The 19,528-nt window shown below is 40.8% G+C and overlaps 1 protein-coding gene across 5 annotated transcripts in view; it reads left to right on the top strand.

Moving 5' to 3' along the window:
- Positions 1 to 19,528, top strand: part of ANKRD11 (ankyrin repeat domain 11) — a 168,245-nt gene that overhangs the window by 69,067 nt on the left and 79,650 nt on the right. The gene's annotated exons all lie outside the window — the stretch shown is intronic.

Here is a 19,528-nt window from a genome sequence, read left to right as displayed (position 1 = left end):
GTAAGTCAATTTTCTGTGTTCCTAAGTCAAATCCAAGCTCTGTTCCTCGAATGAATTTGTACTTCCGTTCTAGCCAGAGATAGTTTGTCTGAATGTAGTCTAGACACTTCAGTCCATTTGAGCAAAGATGACTTTTCTCATCTACTGTTCTAGTGCCATTGAGAAAGGCATCAGCAGAGATGAGATAGGTTGAAGTAACAACCACTGTGTTTTGTATATGTATGCCATTAATAACAATTTTGGCTGTTCTAAAGTGGAGAAAACGTAAATATGCCTGCTGCCTATGTGACTTAGAAATCTATTTTCACATCTTCAGCTGTTTTCTTGCTAGGGCTACCTGCAGGTGTGCCTTTTCTTGCACCAATATGAAGGTAGTAGACATCTTATTTAAGGTTGTTCTGCTTGCCCTTTCAGTTGAAATGTCTATTGTTCTCATGTTAGAAAGTGTTTTTCCCCATCCACTGATTTTCTTACTGAGTAGGATCTGTTTGGCCTATTTCTACCTTTTATTTTGGAATTATTTGTTAAAGCAAATCTGCTATGTCTTTATTGTTCAGTGCTTTACCTTGCGAAATGTTTAATAAACTTGGACTTTATTTAAAGCCCCAAAAGTGCTTCAGGATTGTCCATTGTCATTCATTTGCATTGTCAGGTTTTACTGAAAGCTGAAGGCTGATAGTAAAGCTTTCTGTCTGGGGATTCGGGAACGTGGCATCACATTTTGGGTTGTATTAATATCTTTCCCTCATTTCTCCTGAAGTGAGAGATTACACATGCAGCAACATATAATCTGTTCATACAGATTATCCTCTTAGCCCAGAACTACTACAGACTTGATTTTAACCATTTCTTCTGACACTACCACTGAATTTTGCCAGCATTGTTAAATCATATGTAAAACAAATTGCTGAGAGATGGAATTCAAGCAGTAGCTGCTATTTGAAAAGGCTTGCATTGATAAAATGATTATTGACTTTGGGTGGGGGGGGATGGGGGAACACCTTAGCTCTGTCTTCTACTGCTGCAAGGACTTCTTTTAGCTTGATGCAAAATTTATTTTGCCATATGTAAAATTCATTTGTGTAGCTGCACACCCTGCTAGACACTGAATGGGCATAGAGGTATTTCAAGTCCCAGAGCAATTTATTATTTAAAAGCAGCAAAATTACATTGCAGATAAGGAAAGCACAAAGTAGAGAGAAGTAATGATGTAATGGGCAGTCGTACTCCACTTGCTGTAAGAGCCATTCTGTACATTAGTGTGTTGGCTAGGGTGGTTGCTCCTATCAATTATTTATAGTCTTCTGGCACATAGCCTGGATAGGGTCACATCGCTGAAAGCTAACTTTATCTTCATTTTTCCCAGCCTCTCCTGCCCAGCTGTCACTCCATTCCCTAATTTAATATACTTTGAGAGTGGTGTAAAAGGATGCAAGCTTTCTGTTAGCTGTTGTCCATCACTTAATGCTGAATGACTCACAGTTTTTTATTTCATTTTTTGCAATAATACTTTAGTATTCACCTGATATTTTGCCAAATTTTGTTTGCAAACTTCACTAGGATTATTAGCCAGCATTTCTGTGACCTGCTGTTTCTCCTTTGTTTCACATCCGCATGTTTAAGTATGCACCAGTGAAACACTAGAAATGAGGCAGCTGCGCCACTGAGGATCACTTTTATGCTAACGTATGAGATGCAGGGCAGTTGACATGCATGCTAAGTTTCTCTTCCTATCTTAGCAAAAGGTTCTGAAGTAATGGAGTTAGGCTGATGTAGCCAGCTATCCCTTCAGAGTGCTCAACCAGACAGGGTAAAATATATCCTACTCAAATTAGATTAGGTGATGTGCATCCGTTCTGCGCAGATAGGGTTTTTTTTAGTGCAGTTGTGGTTTTTGACAATTGCCAGTTTAAAACAGAAGAGGGTTTGTTTTATAGCATGAGAGCTGTCTAAAATCATTGCAGGGGGTTTAATGGGAAAAGACAGATTTCACAAATATTGTCTACTCTGTTCCATACTTTTGTCTGTTTTGTTCACTAATAAATGATCTTTGAAACAGGAGATCTCACACATCACACTGTTCTGTAAAGATGTTGACCTTTTCCATTTTTTAACCTTAATTCGAGAAATTACATTTTGTTATAATGCGATTTCTATTCATGTCTTCCTACCATAAAAGGCACTCCAGATAGTGCTTGAATTTTGGGATTCAGCACCACCTGTATGCTGATGACATTAGATTATTTCTTATTTCTGTTCAGATCAGAGGAAACTTCTTGGTTTTAACCTGGTCTCTGGGGTCAGTATGGGGTCAGTAATGGGCTTGATGAGGGTGAACAGGTTGAAGCCTTGTTCACCTAAGACAGAAGTGCTCCCGATCAGTGGAAAGCTAAAGCAGGCCAAAGAATAGAGATTCAGCCTGTGCTGGATGGGATCTTTAGTTCCAAGGTGTTCCTTCCTGGGTTAGGCTATGACCTTGAATATCCACATCGCAACATAGGCCAGACGTGCATCTGCAGAGTTAATTAGCGCACGAGCTGAGCTTGTTCCTGAAGAAGTCTGATCTGGCCATGGTGACACATGCCTTAGTTTTATCGTGTTTGGATTACTGCAATATGCACTACGCGAAGCTGCCTTTGGAAAGTATTCAGAATCTCCAGTGGGGGTCCATAGTACTATGGCCAGCCTATTAACTGGAGCCAGTTATAGTGAGAATATAAATTCTTTGTTGCAGCAACTCCACTAGCTGTGATCCATTTCTGGCCATAGTTCAGAGTGCTGGTGAAGACCTATAAATCCCAAGACGGCTTGGGTCAAGATTATATGAAGGCACGTATCTCCCCATAGTAGCCTGTCGGGATCTTTAAATCCTGTCCTGTCACATCCACAGACAGATTAGGTGAACATGAAAGAGAGAACCTCCTCAATAGCCCCTCCCAGGCTACGGGTCTCCCTTCTGAAGGCAGCTATGCTTACTCCCTCTTTGCTGTTTTTCTACTAGTGGAGAAAAATAATTTTATTAAAACAGGCCTTTGGCCACAGGTCAGGAATTTTTAATCAAAGGAGTTGTTTTGCTGCTGTTTTAATTTTTTATTTATTCTAGATTGGATATGGTAATTTATTGTGTTTTTTCCCCATTAGACCTGATTTTAGCTTGTCTATTGTAAGTCACCGTGGGATCCAGCAAGGGGGGATTAAGGTAAGTAAATGGATAGATAGGTAGCAAAAGTTCAACAGCAAGAACCTGAACTGAATTCAGGGGCAGTCAGATATTTGGAAGCTATGTTCTGTAGTAGTCTGCATTCTGTTTCCTTTTTTCCTATTGTTGGGGTGGCCTGGGGTTGTGCAGCTGTCTGGAGGCTGTCATGGTCTGGATTAGGGCTAATCAACTGAACGTAAATCCCAACAAGACAGAAGTTTCCACGTCTGAAAGGAGACCTGTCTGGGGGGAGCCATGCTCCCTTTGAAGAACAGGTGCATAGTTTGGGGATGTCCTGGATTCATCTTTGTTATTAGAGACTCATGTGAGCTCAGTGGTTTGGAGCACCTGGGGCCAACTTCAACTGATCCACAGCTATCACCATTTCTGCATAAGGATAACCTGATCACAGTAGTCCATGCCATGGTAACCTCCTGGTTGGACTGCTGCAGTGCATTGTACATGGGGCTACCCTTAGAGACAACATGCATGCTGCAGCCACAGGAGTATTCAGCAGCTAGACTGCTAAGAGGAGCATCTTTTATAGCCTGCATGTCACCAGTCCTGGAGGACTTATGCTCGTTGCCAGTCTGAATCCAAGGTATCGACAGTGGCCTACAAATTCCTAAGAGGCATGAGACCTGAATATTTTAAGGAGCGATTCTCCCTATAACAACATGCCTGACTGCAAGGATCTGCTGAGGAGAGTTTGCTCAGTTTAGCCTCATGACTGTGGAATTCCCTCCCCTTGGAGACTCAACTGGTGCTGCCATTAGCAGCATTTCAGAGCCAACTCAAAACCTGCTCATTTATTAGAGCTTTGTGGGAGTTGAGGATCTTGGTCTATACAAGTTTTAATTCTGTGGTTTTAATCCTTTAGTTTTATGTGTTTTAAACTGTCAAATTGCTCTAAAGATTTTTTTGTTTTTAATTTGCTTTATATGGCTCTGTAACCAGCCTGGGATCTTGCGATATCGGGAAGCCTATAAATGTCTTAAATAAATAAATACTTCTGTGACACTGAGCCCAGCCCTAGGTGATGGCCACAGAAGCATTGAGTAGCCTGATGAATGTTATTTGTGTTAGAGACTTAATATATAGAAGCAAGGCAGACTTACTCATCTGGCACAGGCACATTTTAATGAAGAGTCTTGGGAATATTGGTCAGAAAGAAGTGAAACATATACTTATGGAAAAAAGTATTGTGTTCTTTTCTGGTAACTACTGAGTAAGAGGCTCTCTAAACAGCGTAAGATCTTAAGAAGGTACCCAAATGAGGGAATGCAAAAATAGGAACTGAAAATCTGTCAGTCTTTTGCTTGCCACCCCGGCTTCCTGTTTGTTCCCATTGACAGTATTGCTGCCTGTAGGCTTTTACCAGCTTTCTTCTATGAACTGAGGCTGGCAATAGCTCTGTCCACACCCGAGTCTCAGTCAGTGCATAGAAAGCCATTGAGTGTGCTTGTTACTAGGGTGCCAGTATCATAGTTATATCTAGGATGTACACTGTGTGTTTAAGATTTTAGGTTTTCTCTCCTTGAGTATTAAAAATGTGGCATTTTTATGCAGCTCTTTGTGGCTGAAAAGATGATGTAGGTTTCCAAACATTTTGAAGCGAGATGACATCTTGGAATATGATGTATTTTCTCAGACCAGAAACTGACCAGAAAATTTAAGCCCTGCTTTCAGATAGAGAGGAGATGAGGATAAGCATCTTGTGTCAGGGAGTGAGAGATATGCACTCTTAGTTTCCCTTGCCTTCCCCACAATTGGTTTGTTTGATTGAAGCTCTGGGCCTTCCTTTAGTTGGTAGACAGATATGTTTGAGCTGTTTGTAATTTGCACATGGACACCAAGCAAACTGTTTTATTCTGTAATTATATACCTCATAGTTCTAAAGATTTGAAGGAAGGGGGTGCACAAGCAAGTTTGCATACATTGAATTAGTGACAGTGTCTTAATAGTGTGGGTTTGTAGGACTTGGCTTGGATCCAGAAAACCTCCCCCCGCCCCGTATTATCCTCTATTTACAGCTTTCAAAAAAGAGCTGATGTCACTGCACATATGTTTAGAGCTGTTGCTAAGGTGATTAGCTGCAGTATTCAGCACCTACGCAGTTCTGTTGAAAGGCTGAGAACCTACTTGATGCTGATGCTTGTTCCCACATCCATGTGCTACCAACCCAAATGGTTAATGCCCATGAAAGATGATCCCTCATTTGAGGTAAATGCCTTAACTGTGAGTCTGCTGGAGATTTTCACAGGTTTTCTTGTGTGTGTTTGACTGGCATCAGAATTTGAGCACACCCTTTGAACAGTTTAGCAGAATTCTGTTCTTCATGAAACTGCTTAAGAGCACTTGGTGTACTGTTAATTCAAGCAATATAGCACTGCGGAGTTCAGAACTATAAAAATATTTTGTTCATGTTTCGCAGCTGTTCTTAGTGAGCCACTTGCTGTGAACAGCAGTATTTAAATTCAAAATTGTTTTTCACCATCATTCATGGTAGATTTTGTGGGTACCACGTGGCTGAACATCTGTGTATGACTTTGTTAACAGCTCTTCTGTCCAGTTGGCTCTTTTGAAGGAGTGTACAATATATGTGGTCATTTCATATACTTTCCCTAGGCTTCTCTGCATGCATATTGCCAGTTGCTTTCTGATTTATTGCAGGAACATCTGCTTCTGTAACACTCAGTTTAATAACCAGCCTCACCTGAATCTTTGCATGTCCAATGATTTTGCCACTTGGGCTTGCGGATTCTGGCATGTCATGTTTTGATAAATCCTAGTCTGTGTTCTGCAAGTCTGTTCCTTTCTGGCAGGAATGAAAGCAATTTATCTTTCACCACCCTCCCTTTTAAAATATGGAACTGTATCCAATTGCTTTTTTTACACCGCAGCAGAGATTCTATTAACGTGCACCCTCCAGACTTTTTAGTAAAGCAAGAGAATGGCTTTTATTCATAACAAGGAAGCCGTGAAATACAATAAACCCAACCCACAACCTCTACTGAGCTTTAGCAAACACATTACTCTTTGACAGCACTGTAGGCATCCCTCCCTCTTGGTGTGTGCCAAATAAAAAAGTATTTCCTTCAAGACCTGTGTAATCATTAGCTTCATTTACAAAGAGATTGTTTTTCAAACATAAAGGGGTTTTGTTTTCACTAACAGATGCATACCATGCTACTGGGTTGATGGATGACAGTATTCTGCTTAGAGACCTCCATCTTCATCTGTAGTCACATCTTAGTATAAAAGCTGTATCTCTTTTCTCTCAGGGATTCAAACAGTAATAATAAACTTAGCAGCCATCTATTAATTCTGATCACCAGTATCCAGATTTCTACCTTCTTAATCATCTTTTTCACAAATTTTCCTGGATCAGTCCCTGCTCCTTAGTCAGGGACACAATCACTACTCGGAACACCACAAACATGATTGCAAGAACGTTTCTAAAAATATGAACTGCCTTTCCCACACCAGTTGTTTCTCTTCCAAAATTAGAAAGGTAGGCTTCTCTATCACACTCTACTCCCCTCTTTGAAAACATAGGAAAATGTGCTGCTTAAATAGCTTGGGCCCAGGCAGCCTAAAAATCCTCCTCCCCTCATCTGGGCTTGCTTGTAAGTTGAGATCTTCAACAAAGGCCCTGTTCCATATCCCACTGCCCAAGAGACGTCACACTAGCTCTGTTTTTACTGAGTTTTTTCCCAGACAGTACAGACTGTATTATTTTGTCAGGACGCTGACTTTTAAAATAAGTTAACCCTCTCTTTAAATACTGTTTTCTTTCTGTTTTGCTTCTGCTTTAGAATACTTTTGGTCTATGAAAGAAGCAATGTGAAGTATGGTTGCGGAAGCAACTAGGTATGAGACAAAAGTCACAAACACTCTTTGTGGATGGGTGTTGTAGAGAAAAGGGGTGCCAGTAGTAAGACTCTGATTGCTCTTATTGAAGTCTGTGCAGATCAGTAAATACAGTGTGATGGGTCCCAGAGGTGTGTGATCTGGTTCTTGGTTATTCTTTAGAAGAGGAAAGTGCGATATTAGCAATAGAAGTCAGCAAGGCAGACTTGGTTGAGTGGAAGATACAGTGGTGCCTTGCATTACGACGTTAATTCGTTCCAGCAAAATTGCTGTAAAACGAAAATGTCGTAATGCGATTTTTAAAAGCCCATAGAAACACATTAAAACCCTAGGGGCTTGAAACTCACTGTCCAATGAAGATCCTCCATAGCGCGGCCATTTTCGCTGCCTGTACAGCAAGGAATCCGTGTCAGAAAAGAGCGGGTGGCCATTTTGTTTACCTGGTGGCCATTTTGAAACCGCCAATCAGCTGGCTGAAAATCATTGCTTTGCGATGATCGTTTCCCGAAGCAGGGAACCGATCATTGTAAAGCGAAATTCCCCCATAGGGAACATTGTTTTGTGATCGCTTTTGCGATTGCAAAAACATCGTCTAGCGATTTTGTCATCAAACAGAGCGCCCGTTAAGCGAGGCACCACTGTACAATCAGAGAATCAGGGCAAGGTGTGGAAGAAGATGGTGACGAGCATAAAATTAGGAAAAATCAGGAGTCGAAACTGGTGACATGGGAATGAAAATAATTCCTTATTGAGAAGAAAGAGAGGGGCAAGAATATATGAATACAGTGGTGCCTCGCATAGCGACGTTAATCCGAGCAGCAAACATCGCTGCTAAGCGATTTCGTCGCTATGCGATTTTAAAAAGCCCATAGAAACGCATTAAAACCTGTTTAATGCATTCCTGTGGGCTTAAAATTCACCTTAAAGCGAAGACCCTCCATACAGCGGCCATTTTCACTGCCTCTTAAGTGAGAAATCCATCCCTACACACAGCGGGCGGCCATTTTTTAACCTGGCGGCCATTTTGGAACCGCCAATCAGCTGTTAAAAAAATCATCGCTTTGCGATGATCGGTAAGCGAAACAGGGAACCGATCATCGCAAAGTGAAAAAACCCCATTAAAAACATCGCAATGCGATCGCTTTTGCGATCGCAAAAACTTAATCGCTATGCGGTTTTGTCGCTAGATGGAGTGCCCGTTAAGCGAGGCACCACTGTAATGAATTTGAGGGAAGGGGAAAATGAACAATAAGAGTATGTGAGCTAAAAGTTGATCATGCAAGAAGAAAAATAGAAATAGCTAGGCTGTTTACCTGGTGGTTCAGGGAGAGCTGCAAGTGAGCCATTTGGCCAGTCTTGATGAGTGGAAAGAAGAAGTTACAAACAGGTTCTGTTGGTTGGCTGTATAGACTCCATAAACCAGGAAACAGCATTCTGAGTAAGATAACTACCACAGCCCAGTAAATAGTAGCTGCCACCATTGTAATACACCCGCTATATTATTTACGTGTATGAAAGGCATTAGCTTGAGGGGGAACACTGGACTGGACCTTTCAAGTTGCCTGCTGTTTGAGAGAGTTGACCAAATATGTGTGGTCACTGTGTGCACACAATTTTTCATTTCCCAGAAATTGAATTACCATTCCCCATTGATTCAATGGCTCCACTGATTTTGGGGCTAGTAGTTGAATTTAGGCTGCAGTCTCTGCTGGTGACCTAATGGGCATGTTCCTGCCCATTTTTAAACTTCAACGTCTTGGAACACAGGTGGCTATGTTTTTGTCTTTTCCTGTTCATTTAAAATACTGAAGTTTTTTTTTTCCTGATGAGAAATCTGAGTTAATGTGTTTGGTATATAAAGGAAGTTCCTTGAATGCTTCCACAACATGATAAACAGATGCTATTCACCTACTGTTTAAATACATTCCAATTGGCGTTTATTTTCCTTCTAGACTTTGCATGCTGTCTGTAAAACTTGTCTTAAAATGTAAAGTTTATCTGTAGGTAGTACGGATGCAATGCTAGCTCTGGCTAATGTGAGCCTGTCAAGAGTACCCAGTGGCCTTGAGATTCCAGGCATCTACAGCTTTCAAATTCCCAGAGAGTCTGTGCAGTTATGCTGAGACAAAGGCATCTGAATGAAACAAAATCAGGTGGAGTACTATCAGGTGTCAGAGTTGACCTAAAGAGGGCAAGAGTGGAATTGCATCAAAGATGAGCTTCCTGCTATTGGAATATTGGCTATTAAAAAAGTGAAAAATCTCTTGCAAAGGAACTGATTTCATTGACTCCCATCTTTGTTGCCCCAGGTAGTGGTGTTCAGCTGTTGTTTTGTCTGAGTTGTCAGTGAGTGGAATTCAGGATAATTTTTGTAATTTTGTAACACTTGAAAGATTGTATAAAAAATTTACATTTGCTTTTTTTTTGTAACGAAGGCTGCTAAACATATTAAAATGTTTGCCAGATACATGGAGGCACTGAAGCGTGTCAGAATATTGCTGCCTAATACCTCTCTCTGTGTGTGTCTCCATCTCTGTCTCTTTTTCTCTTTGGCTTCCTTTATGTGATGCCATTCCCATATCTATATGAATCCAGTCTGCTGATCTGAGTCTGTAGTGGAAGATGTGTAGGCTAGTCATTTGTTTGCTTGTTTGGGTTTCTGAGTAAGGATTCTGTACATTGCCCTCAGGACTGCGAGTTCAGGCTGATTGTCTAATTCACAGTAAGAATTCCCTTTTCTCTATGTAACATGGTATACGAACCTTTTTTTTTTTTTTTTTTTTTTTTTAATGGGGAGGGCTTTCCCAGATGCTGAAGAGCTAGTCCAGTGGATGCTGGCAAACTCTTGGCTCCATCTTGTGTGTTGAAAGAGTCCAGTCTTCTATTTACTTCAGACTATTGCTTGTAACAAAGACTCTCTACTCTTGCACAGTACTGCTTTCACAGGGCCTAATAGAACAGGAATCTAACACTTAGAATGTAGATTAAGCAGTCAAATTGCTGTATCTGTCCGGTGGCCTTAGCACCATGATGGAGAGCTGAGTGCTGCTGCACAACTGGTTGAGGCTGTATTCTGGGGAGCTAAATCAATATGAGCCACTTTCTAACAAATTTTTAGAAAGGAGGATAAATCACATTCAAGTAAAAAGGAGTTTTGTGACATATGTCCAGGTTTAAGGAAGGCCAGAAGAAGAAAAAGCCCAGCCTGGGTTGATGTTTTTTAATCATCATGAAGGTCAGTGACAGACTTAACAGTAGTGAACAAAAGAGAATGACAAAATGCCTGCTTTGCAATTTTAAAAGAAAAACAGCACCGGATACTTCCCAAATGTAAACTATCCCAGTTTTAGGGTCACTTTTGGTTGACTTGAATTGTAGGAAGGCTGTATTGACAGATAGATATTCTTTTTGCGTGTGACGTTAGCATAAGCACTTTATGGTGGAGCTCTTAATTTCTCTTTGAAAGCATTTAGTGCATTGCACATTGTCCCACCACAGTGTTTGAAAGCAGAGTTTACTTAGAGCACTAACCATCTTCGATTTGGTGTCGCCCTTTAAGTATTAAGAGAGGCCTGGCTTTGTTTGTACTCTAGACTGAACACTTGAACTCTGCCTCATTCCTCACTTTTTCTAAATGCATAATACATTTGTAGCTTAAGTCCTTGTTCAAGCACTGTTCTTGGTGGTGATCCTGATAATCTGCACTGTTTTGGAGCTGTATCAGGAGTGCCAGCATGAACTTGATAGTTGACCTGTTAGTCTGTTAAGTGATGGTGGTGCTCTAGGGCCCTGTATAAGAGCCCCCATGCCTAGAGTTTGATAGCAGAGTCTCCAAGCCTCTGTCCACTCACTCCAGATTTCCTTTAGCTTCTCATCCCGTCCCCTGAAAATTTTTGCCTTTACCTACTGAGCCATGGAGAGTGGTAGAAATAATGCAGCTATTGGTCTGTAAATACTTGCATATTTATGGAAAATATCCATCAGAACAAGCAAGTGTGTGATAAAGAATAGCAAGTAATGGTTTTGTCTGATACCCTTAGCTAAGTAACCCTACTTCCTTAACTGCTTTCCTTAATGCTCAACGTTTTTATTCTTTTCTATCTGATATGATCGATCCACCTGGCTTTTGACATTTTAGCTTAGCTGTTCTGATGAGTCATTATTTTAATATGTATAGAAGAATCTAATATCAAAGTTACCCAGATATTTGCAATATTTCTAAAATCTGGTTTTGGATACTAGCTGAAATTTTTGTTTTATCATTCTCATGACTAGATGCTACTTTGTGGTCTTATAGTTCTTATAACTAGATGTTGTTATGTAAACATTTTGCTTAGTTTCTCACTTTGTAAATGCTGTATAGTCTGTGGATTAAGCTCAGCATGAATGAATGAGGCAGCTTCTGTCTAGTTTCCCTGGATTTCGACTTCTGCCTGCCTCAACTGATTCTGCCCATTTGTCACTCAGTCTTACTTCATCTACTTTTCCAACACAGGTCCTTACATCTATTTTTCCATCTATTATGGAAAGCACTGTGGCAGCCAAACACAGAAATGGAGCTAAAATAAGCAGATGATTTTCTAAGCATAATTTATATGTAGTACTGAACAATTCTGAGAACATATAGAATTCATCTTGTATTATTCTGCTGAACACAATAGTTCTGTGGGATGTTTCCAAATGACGACCACTTCAAATGTGCAGAATGGGCAGTTGGTGCAGTGGCAGAATTTCATAATGCCAGATCAAAGTGTTGTAGTTTGTTCCGTGTAGATTGGTGTGGGAGAGTGATTTGTTGGCCCTTTTAGTTTATTTATTAAATGCTGTTTAGCAGATTCCTTGCTTTTCATTGACCTGAAGAAGCCAGTTGGGTCAGCCAGCTTGAGATATTTCTGTGTTGATCGCCAGTGCTCTTTCCCTAAGCTCCACCTCTATTGGCTGTGTGAGATGATGAGTCTTATCTCAAGGTGGATGGGTACTCCTGTAAATAGTAGAAGTTACTCCCATCAGAAGCAATATCTGATTCTCAAAGATACTCAGATTACTGTGCAGTTCAGCTGAACGTGTGTGTGTGTGTGTGTGTGTGTGTGTGTGTGTGTGTGTGTGTGTGTGTGTGTAAAACATATTGGCCTCCTTCCATTTTTGTGACTTGTAACATACTCCAGAGCTAAATATCTGCCTCCATTTTCCAGTTAGATAGTTGAATTAGCTTGCAGGCAGGTCCTATGTGTACCACAAAGTACAAGAAAAAACACATAAAATGGGTTGCAAATTATTGTTCTACCCTCAACCCTGCCACAGTTAGTATCTTTATATAAAATACTGACCTGAGTTAAAAGATTTTGGCTGCTACAAAATCTGCTCAGGCGAGGGTTTTTTGCCAGTGAAGACTACACTTTTAAACATTAGGACAAGGGCAGTTATTTTCCCCAAACCAAAAGATACTTTTAGATAAGGTGTTCTTTCTTTCTGGCCAGTCACATTTATTTTGAGAGCATATAACTCACCCTGCTTTTAACCTGCTTGATTAATCGGAGCTTACAGGATAAAATCTAATGCTTCACAGAGAAAGGCATCTCTTTTTAGTAACGTGCTGTATTCCCATTTGTTGAGCCAGGAGGCTCCTAAGAGATGGAAACACTTGGGGAGAGGATATTGTTTCAGTATTTTAAGAAACAAGATAGTATGCGAATGCCAACAAGGGTCTCTGTCACTGCACTGCACCTCCCAGCCCATGGATACTTTTACCCAGACTTGTTGGGTGTGTCAGCTGCATCTATCCAAAGGAGCTGGATCCATCTTCTAGGGCCACACATGCATCAAGATGATGTGACTGTAACATGTAACTACTGCTATGCCTGTGGAGAATGTCTGGAAATTGATCTGGAACAAGTCATTAGGTTTTGACCAAAGTCAGTGATTTGAAACATGTTGACCATGTTGTATTATCATTGCTAGCTTTGAGTTCATTTCTTTTCTTAGTTCAAGTCATACCAGTTGTTGTCTCTAAATATCTTAGAACTGGAAATACTGTACTTAAGGTACTACCTCTTGCTATATGATTCCACTTGCTCTGCCATCTCTTGGAGAGAAGACAGTAGTATCTGTTCTTTTGTCATGCCAGTAGTTTGGAACATCCTAGCCAGGGAGGCCTATGGGAACCTCCTCACTGATAGACATCTCACACTCTTCCAATTTGGCAGGTTCTGTGTTCTTTTGTTTCATCTGCTTCACTGCAGTCATTTTAGTATTTGCTGTTATGTGCCAGTTCATCACATTTGACTTGTGGTGAACCCCCCCCCCCTCTCTCTGTGTGTGTGTGTGTGTGTGTGTGTGTGTGTGTGTGTGTGTGTGTGTGTGTGTGTGTGTGTGTGTGTGTGTGTGTGTGTGTGAGAGAGAGAGAGAGAGAGAGAGAGAGAGAGAGAGAGAGAGAGAGAGAGATGTAAAAGCTTCATAGCATGTGTCGTGGAATTATATCTGAGTTTCAGATTTGCATTGCTCAGTTGCTTGAGCACTTCCACATGCATACTGGTTAGACAGTGTTACTAACAGGATGCTGGTTTAAATAGAGCAGGTCGGGTCCAGAAAGGCAACTGCTTGGTCTCATCAGATGGAGTGACTGGAGACAGTCTGTTGACCCCCATTTGACATTGCCTTGTTGCCCTCATTTGTGCGTGAACTAATCTCTGGAAGCCTCTTCTATTAGTATTTTCCCTTAGCTTCTGGGGTTTTCTTGACGTGACAAGTTTTCATAGATGTGGCGTTCTTTGTCACTTGCTTTTCATGTCAGCTTCTGGTTTACTTTCATCCCAAACTAGTCCTGTTTTTATGATGCTGGTTTGGACCTGATTCTGTCCCATTTTTGTAAATGTTCACAGCCTACTTATTTTACCAAAAAATATTTATGTTAAGATTTTTCAGAACACTTTTCCTTATTCGCTTATGTTTTTCCCCCACCCTCCTTGCTCTCCAGGGAGGAATTTGTTTTATTGTATTTCCTTAAGTTACCCTAGAAATATGTACTCTGAAGAGTAGGTTACACACACATTCAAATATATTTGTAGAAATGGCTGGTGGGGGATTCTGAGCTAAGACACTGTGATGCAGGCCACCAGGGAGCATCATAATTGAGTAGACACTTGCACTGATTCTTGTTTTAGCCTCTCTCACTCAGCTTTGCCTTTCTTCTGCTCCCTTCAGCTGAGTATCCCATCAGGTATCATCATTGAGAGGCTACTGTTTTGTGTAATTGGAAAATCACAAGTCCTTGATGGACCTTCAGCATTCTCCGATGGAGGGTGTTCAGACTTTCAGAGATAGGCCACCACTGAGAAGAGAAAAATGAAATAATTTTTTTAAAAGAAGTGCTTTGCTGTTATCCTCAAAGAAAGAATAAATAAAGGTTGGAACCACTTGGGTATTCATTTCAAGTATTTGTAGATATGTAGCCTGTTCCTTCCTTCCAGAAATAGTCGGAGGAAAGAACAGAGTTTGTGCATTAAGGACAATATATATATATAAACAATAAAAATGCAGCACCTCTCCTTATTGCACAAAGTCTGTTCTTTCCTCCGACTTTCTGGAAGGAAGGAACAGGCTACATATCTACAAATACTTGAAATGAATATATATATATGAATATATATAAAGTTTCTGGCAGCTGGAAGAGTAGGAACAGGAATGGAGGCCATCTCTTCTCTGTACTAGTTTGTGAAGAGTTAGTTTCCCAGGGAGAGCCGCACCATCCCTTCATCCATCTGGAATGGCCTGTTCCAGGCCTCCATTTGAAAAACAGGTAGCTGTTGCATGACTAACCCAACTTGAATTTGCTTCACCATTGGTACATTTGTTTCTTTTTAAAAAAGGTAAAGGTTCCCCTTGATATTTTTAGTCCAGTCGTGTCCGACTCTAGGGGGCGGTGCTCATCCTGTTTTTCAAGCCGTAGAGCCAGCGCTTGTCCGAAGACAGTTTCCGTTGTCACGTGGCCAGCGTGACTAGGGAATGCCGTTTTACCTTCCCATTTATCTACTCACATTTGCATGCTTTCAAACTGCTAGGTCGGCGAGGAGCTGGGACAAAGCGACAGGAGCTCACTCCGTCGCGTGGATTCGATCTTACGACTGCTAGTCTTCTGACCCTAAAATATGTAAAGTCATTTTTTTTAATTGGTCATATTTAAATAATTGAAACAGTCATAAATGCTTGCATACCTCTGACATATTTAGGTCATAGAAATCCTTGCCTTAGTAGTTAGTAGCCATTTTTAGGAGATCCTTGTAACAGCAGTGCCGGAAGTGTCTTAAAAAGTGGAATTGTAGAAAGAGTAGCCATGTTAGTCTCTGCAAGCATTACAGGTGAAATAAAATAAAAATGAAAAGTAAAAAAAAAAAGCGTGGTAGCATCTTAAAGACTAACTTTTATCTTTTTAAAGGTGCGCTTTTCTGGGCAAGTCCACTTCCTCAGACATAAGAGAAGGAGATATAACATGGCTAATATTTATATATGGTATCAAGGTGTAAATATCAAAATAGAGAGAGTATTTGGTTGGTAAGAAAGTCATTGAATGTTAAACATTGTTATGATAGTATCATAGAATCAGTATGCAGGTCTTTAGTAGAAGCTTGTGTTGTAAAGAATGTGAGAACCTCTGTCATAAATTAACAATGGTAAAATAACAATGGTATTTGCCATGTTATATCTCCTTGTTTCTGGTGAAGTGGATCTGTCCACAAAAGCCTACATTTAAAAATATAGAAGTTAGTCTTTAAGCTGCTGCTACGTTTTTTGTCTTTTTGCCTTTTTTTGTTTTTATGTTGTTGAACAGTAGATGCATTTGGCTACTGGTTCTTAAGAGGAAATGCCTTATTCAGAAACTCTTGTCAGAAGGCTGTTAATACCCCTGAAAACTTCTGTATATGAATTTACTTAATTCAGCAGGCAGAAAAAGTGATCACTGTTGTTTTGATAGAGTAGGAGCGGGTTATTATGACTGGTAGCACTGGCAATTCTAGTCCTGCATGTTTTGATCACCAGTTTATGCATTTCTTTGAAATTCTTTGACTAATAATTCTTACTGTGTGCACAAGATTACTCACCAATAAAGGATAATAAACCTTGGTTTCTTCCATCCTTCTGTGGGTGTTTTAATATCCTAAGTAGCATAGCTAGTGGACTAGATTATGGATTTTGTTGTTGCAGAGAAGGTTGAAAATCCTGAAAGTGAGCTACTGTCACCATGCTTTGACATAACATGACTTTATCACCATACTGATATGGTTGCTGATTCTTTGATGTGAAATTTACACAACTAGGCAGTGTGTTTTGTTGAAAATAGCATGATGCCGAAAGTCTTTGTGTCCCTTTCATTCTTCCAGAGAACAGAAATGGACAGCAGTTTATTTTGGTATCGGCATCTGGGATTTGTCCTTTACTCCTGGGGGGGGGGGAATGGGCGGTCTTAAGGCCCGTATGCCTGTATCCTTTTCTTCATTCTCATACTGTTTCTTCACGCAATAATAAAAACTTCACATGTGCATGTCTTTCAAGAAAAGATTGCTGTTCTTACATGTGTTTTTAAAGTAACAGGTGTGCCGGGGTTAGGAGAGCAGAACAGTAAAGTTTAAACATGCTGAAAATATTTTCCATAAATCTGCTGAATGTTTAGGATGATGCTTTCTGCTATATATAAATGTTCTGCACCTGTTATAGGTAAACAAGCTAAAAAGGAACCTTAAAGAAGGAGAGGGAAACAGGCTGTGTGGCTAAAGACTCCTGTAATGGTGGTGAGCTCTGTAGTGAAATACAAGGCTTCCATTTATGCCATTTATGACTCCTGCTATTCTCATGCATTTGCCTCACTCCAGGTTAATAATTACTAGAATGTACTTTTGTGCCAGATATTTGTTCTCTTTCCTCATGATGTGCAAAAGTAGATAATGAAATCAATTTGCTCACTTCATAGATTCACGAAGCTGGCTTTAGCCACGTTGCCAGGAAACTGAGTTGGGCTAAGCTGCTTCCAGGGCTTGTGTTTGCACAGCCAGCTTTGGGGCAGCAGCTTGCTATCATTTGCAAACAGTACTCCCAGGGGAAAATGTACCTGAATCATGAGAGGAGCTCTTTGTAAAGACAACGTCAAGCACGTAGGTGGACACATTACCTGGCTTGAATGCAGAGTCTCTGGCCACCTATAGATACTTTATTTTATTCATGACTCATATTTTTAGGTTTTTATCACTCACACTACTAGGCTACATTTCCTATCAGACTGTTCTTAAAGCAGCTTACAGAATATCTGAGCTAAACAGACTTGAACAAGCTGTCACATTTTGACTACTGTGCCTGGTAGTCATTGGTGTGGTTGCTGACTTTGATTTCTTGCATCACACTAGAAAGAATGTGCTGGAAAGAGCCTGGATTGTTTGGGGGGAAACTGGAGCACAGAACAGGCAGGAAATCAAGGAAATAGCTTTGAGAGTGTCACACTTGCAAGATATTTTGCTCTAAAAAGCTGCTTTGTTTAGGTGGATATTGTGGGGGTCCCACAGGGATCGATTATCTCCCCAATGCTGTTTAATATCTATATGAGGCCGCTGGGAGGGGTCATCAGGGGATGTGGGCCATCGTGTCATCAATATGCCGATGACACCCAGCTCTACATCTCCTTTTCACCAACTGCATGTCATGCCGTCCTGTCCCTTCAGCGCTGCCTGGAGGCTGTACTGCAATGGATGCAGGAGAACAGGCTGAGGCTGAACCCGGACAAGACGGAAGTTCTGAGGGTGGGTGGCCCCGTGGCTGGCGGCTTGGTGTGACTCTCTCACGCTTGGGGGGGGGGGGACGACCCTGGCCGGGAAGAGTGGGGTCCGCAGCTTGGGCATATACTTGGACCCGATGCTCACGATGGAAATTCAGGTGGCGTCGGTTGTCTGTACCGCCTTTTTCCACCTTTGGCAGATTGCACGGGGGCACTCACCACCTTGGTGCACACGCTCGTAATCTCAAGATTAGATCACTGTAACATGCTCTACGTGGGGCTGCCTTTGAGGCTGATGCGGAAACTTCAGGTGGTGCAGAACGCGGCAGCCAGACTCCTTACTGGAGTGAGAAAATACCAACACATTTCTCCAACTCTGGCCGCACTGCATTGGCTGCCCATTCATTTCCGCGTCAACTTCCAAGTTTTAATGCTTACTTATAAGGCCCTAAACGGTTTAGGACCTCGATATTTGGCGGAACGCCTACTCCCACCAAGGTCTACCCGGATCACCCATGCGAGTCAGGAGGTGAGGCTGAGGAGCCTGACGTCGAGAGAGGCCCGGAAGGAGAAAACACAAAATCGGGCCTTCTTGGCAGTGGCTCCTCGCCTCTGGAATAACCTCCCTCCAGAGATTCGCACGGCCCTTACGCTGGGTGTCTTTAAAACCCAATTACAAACATGGTTATATATCCAGGCCTTCCCTCCAGTCAATACCTGATCTCTTTTCTTATTTTCCCTTATTTTATTATCCCTCCATTTTATAATAATTGTAATGATTGTACGGTTATGTACTTTTCTGGGTTTTATTGTTTGATTTTATATTGTAAGCCGCCTAGAGTGGACGAGTCGCCCAGATAGGTGGGGTATAAATCAAATAAATAATAATGTGGTGGTGGTGGTGGTGGTGGTGGTGGTGATGATGATGATGATGATGATGATGATGATGATGATAATGATAATAATAATAATAATAATAATAATAATAATAATAATAATAATAATAATAATAATAATAATAATAATAATAATAATAATAATAATAATAATAATAATAATAATAATAATAAATGTTGCCTCTAATGGAAGTTGTCAGTATCGTTGCATCCAGAGTTGAAAGATTTGGGGGAGGGAGACATAGGTGAGGCCTCTGGTCAGATCTAGAGTATTCTAGACATTATTGTCATGTCAAAATTTAGATTATTTCAAGGAACATTAAAAGAATACAGCTTCGAAATGGGAGTGAGATGGAGGAGGGAAGAGCAGTGCCTTAAGATTGGTATAGGTTGCTGGCAACATTTTGGATGAAGGTTAAATGGTTCTCATGGAACATGGCACTCTTCCCAAGCAAGTGCTGCATGTGATTGCTATTGAGAAAAACAGCATATGGCAAATCTGTTATTTCTATACAGCAACTTTTTTTTTGCTAATATTAGCCCATTTTGTGCTCTTCTCTAAAAGAGTTTTTATTTTAATTTTTTAAAAAGTTTGTAATAGAGAAGGGTTCTTGGAGAGCAGGGCATAAAAACTTTTGAAGAGTCCCTATTGGTTAGAAGAGCCAGTATTCAGACTTGATATAAGGTATTTTTTGTACGTTCATAGTTATTCCTGATTTGTTGTCTCTTATCAGGGGCATATCTTTACATGTTACCAGTTACCATGGCCAGTGCTCCAGTGAGCTCAAAGAAATGAGGTTTAGT

The sequence above is a fragment of the Pogona vitticeps genome, chromosome 10, assembly GCF_051106095.1.
Source record: "Pogona vitticeps strain Pit_001003342236 chromosome 10, PviZW2.1, whole genome shotgun sequence".
Taxonomy (NCBI): Eukaryota; Metazoa; Chordata; class Lepidosauria; order Squamata; family Agamidae; genus Pogona; species Pogona vitticeps.
This window is presented reverse-complemented; position numbering and strand designations above follow the sequence as displayed.